The following is a 4,004-nucleotide window of genomic DNA, read 5'->3' as shown; positions in this document are numbered from 1 at the left end:
TATATATACCTTATACACTTCTTCTTGGATCGAAAAAGAAAAAAACGAAATAAAAGAATAAGAAGTAGAAGAAGGAAAACGTGAGAGAGAATTGTTCGAAATCGTGGATGTTACCAACGGACTATGACGAATGAACTCATAACCCCTTAGAATCTCATGGTATTTTCTCCGAGCTTGTTAAAACGTGGTTGGCTTGGTAACGGTATAAAAAGAAAATTTTATATATATATATATAGATATATATAGTTATTTCTAACTGCGAGGTAAAACATCGTTTACTGTCTGTTTATAAGAAAGGTGATATTATTTTTCTGTTTATATATGTGCCATTTCTACGCCGGAGATTATTTTAATATTCTACTCTTATAAACGTAAGACCGTAAAACGAAGAGAAGACGAGAAGTTACAGTAATAATATTAATAACGTTAATACACGGCGAATAATTAAATCTGTTCATGAATATTCCAATGAAATGAAAATGAAATATCGGACGAGACGAATACTAAAAGAAAAATAATAAGAAAAGAAAAGAAAAAGAGAAAATATTGTTGAATTTCTTTAAAAGAAAGAAATGCACGATATCATACTTTTCTAACGCGATCAAATTTCAACTATAAATATACAAATATAATCTGATTGTAATTTTAACAAATAACGTTAACAATTTTTAATCAACCATATTATTACATTAACAAGTATTTGTAAGGATTGAATAAAGGTATATAAAAAAAAAAAACAGAGAAAATAATTAATAACGAATGAAAAACATAAAAAAAAAGCGGAAGAAATAAAAAATAAAGAGCTGGTAATGGACAATTAATTTTACTTACGTACAATCTCAGAACGATCTTTTCAAATCAGTTGTTTCTTTTACTTTCCACCAAGATAAAAGTGCAAGAGGGGGGTTGAACTGAGATGGGGGGGATTGTCTGTGATAGCACGTGAAACGATGATAGAAGTAGACTGAGGAGAGATTGTCCGGGCACGTAAGACGATAAATCACATGGTGGTTATGGCATGCTTCTGTGAAAAGAGAAAGAGAAAAAGTGAGATAGAGATGGAGAAAGTTAAAGGGATGAGTTTAGAGACGTGTGTCTCTATCTATGTATGAGCAACATAATGCTTCTAGTTATGCTATGCTATATACTATACTATACTATGTTATGTTATGCTATGCTATGCTATGCTAGGCTATGCTATGCTATGCTATGGTTATGCTATGGCTATGCTATGCTAGAGTTAAAGGAAAACTCTTGGTCCGTCGTTAACCAAATTGATATCGTTCCTCTCGTAAAGTTTACCCCGTATTTACCCCCCACCAAACATACAAACAACTCCTATATATATATATATATTTACTTACAACATATAAGATCGTATATATGCATATGATATATTCAATATACAAGATGTTTCAAAATATATGGCATAGCATAACTTTTGGAGTGGTTTTAGTAAGTTAAAATGAAAATGAAAAAAAAAGCTCATATAATAGAATCATACGATAAGATATGATTTTATTTTCTAGGAAGTAAAAGCGAATATATATATATAATAAAGATTATATAATAAGTATTTAAAAGAAAAAGAAGATATGTAGAATTAAAATAAAAAAATAATCAACACATAAGCATTGAAATTATAAATTAATTAATTATTGTACAATTTATATATTTAATATATTTGTTATATTATTATTCGATTTTATATTGAAAATAAATTTGAGAATTTGGATGATTAATTTAATTTTGAGTTTAGATGTTTTAAATTAATATATTAAATTTAATTGAGATTACTTATTGTGTTTCCAATTCCCCCTCCCCCGTGTGCAATTCATTTTTTCAGACCACGATATGTATTACTCGTACATGCATTTATTCATATGTGTATTCGTATAAATTTGCTTTCCTTCGAATAACATGTAGAAATAATTTAATTTGCATTGGTTAGGAAAAAGAATTTATTAAAGCAAAAATATATAAATCAGACGTGCCGTTAAATGTTTCAACAATTTTAACGAAATTAACGCAATAATATAATCCGAATGCTTGTTATGCAAACGTTCTTGATATGTTTTACTAATGTTTATATATATATATATATATATTAATGTGTGCATATATCTAGGTATATATGTATATGGATATCGATAATATTGGATCTGGACTCTCGCAAGGGTATAGTTAATATGATAAATACGTTACGATATTTCTTGCAATGATTAGTATTGTTTTTTCATGGATTTTAATATAAAAGTAAAAGAAGTAATATATATAAACTTATTTATTACAAATATATACACATTTAAATATTTGATTCGATTTTGATAAACGTAATAATAATTATCTAAAAAATTATTAACATTTAAACGAATGTTTTATAATATAAGAATAATTTCGTGATTAAAAAGATTCGTTCAGGTAGAAATAAAAAGAAAAACAAATCAAGTATATATATATACATATATGTAGAAATATATTGCGTCTTTTCGTGATTTTAGTTTGAATAATACAGAATTGAAAAAAAAAAAAACACGTTGTCACGATCGCAGTTTTCAAAGAGAGAAAGAAGTTTTAAATATCGCATACGTATTTGTATTAATATGTGTATGTGTATGTTTGTTTGTGTATGTGTCTATGTATCGAGCTATGACGCAAACGGTTCGATACTGGGCAGCATTGTTTCCAAATTCCGATTATAAGCGAGCTTCGATTCTGACGAGCTTATGTGTCTGACGGCTGTGGTTTCTTTGTGCATGTTGACACAGAACTAAAGCTTTTTCGTTGTATTTAAGAAGAGTGGTGAAATTACGGATATATATATATATATATGAAAGATTTATTTTGATAATTTAAATTTAGAAAGAAAATTATTGTATTATATATATTTTGTGTGTTGTGATTTAAATTAATCTTTTTATTTAAAAAATATTGAACTGAAAATAACGAGAAAATAAATTGATCGTTTTAAAAATTAATTGAAAAAGATATTTTAAAGCGATTGAAAAAATTTCGTAACAACCATTCGTGGAATAATATTTTATGCAATTTCAATAATCCACAAGCGATCATATTTATTTAATGATATTATTTAACTTTAAACGAATTTTTGTTGTCGTTGAAATTGTTAATGATATAATGACAAATTTATATATAACGAATAAAGAAAAATTGAATAAATCCTATTTGGATCGGAGAGGAAAAAAGAAACATAAACACGATACCAATTAATAATAATGAAAAATTTAAATAGATTCCCATTTAAAAATATTAATATCAACGAATAATAAAATAATACTATATATATATAACGTAAGAATGAAATATTAATATTACAAAAATATAATATCCATAATTTTGTTCTCTTTATTATACAGTATAATAAATCTTATTAACTTCCTCTTCGATTATATTATATTTAATCAATCAAGCTCGTGAAAAAAAAAAAAATGAAAAAACGGAAGTAAAAAGGTAAAAAAAAAAAAGAAAAAAAGTAAAGACGCGTGAGATGATTCGTTAAAATGGACGCCAAACGTTCCTAGTTCTTATCGAGAATTCGAAGAAGAGAGGATCGAGGAGGAAATTAGAGAAGAGCAGCTTGCGGAGATGGTGCTAAAATTGCTTTCACGATCGGCCGACGTCCCTTCACTCCACTTTCTCCTCCTCCTCCTCCTCCTCTTTCTCCACACCTATATCCACACCCATATCCACACCCACTTCCTCCTTTTACTTCTCTTACACCTTCACCATCATCCTTTCCTCTTATATTCCCCTTTACTCTTCCCTTCTTCCAACTTCGTCGACCCTTTATCGCTTGACTCCTGCTAAACCGAACACAGAGGTTTTAACTAATGGCTACTCTTTACTTCCAAATAATTCGTAATTCACGATCAAGTTATCACCCTCTGTAATGCAATCTTAAAAATCTCTGTGTAAATCTACGAATTAAAAATAAACAATTCGCGATTTTAATTCGTAAGGATTCTTGACTAATATTCCCTATC

At 28.0% G+C, this 4,004-nt stretch overlaps 1 protein-coding gene across 1 annotated transcript in view; it reads right to left on the bottom strand.

Annotated features, from left to right (window-relative positions):
• LOC106789560 (neuroligin-4, Y-linked-like) overlaps window positions 1-1,024 on the bottom strand; it is a gene marked incomplete at its 5' end in the record, with an annotated part of 56,268 nt that extends 55,244 nt beyond the window's left edge. The window contains 1 exon segment of the mRNA XM_014753884.1: window positions 832-1,024.
• Between the last annotated feature and the right edge of the window lie 2,980 nt (window positions 1,025-4,004).

Source organism: Polistes canadensis, unplaced genomic scaffold, assembly GCF_001313835.1.
Source record: "Polistes canadensis isolate GaletaPanama2010 unplaced genomic scaffold, ASM131383v1 scaffold_190, whole genome shotgun sequence".
NCBI classification, from domain to species: domain Eukaryota; kingdom Metazoa; phylum Arthropoda; class Insecta; order Hymenoptera; family Vespidae; genus Polistes; species Polistes canadensis.
The sequence above is the reverse complement of the archived record's forward strand: the minus strand, read 5'-3'. Positions and strand labels throughout refer to the sequence as shown.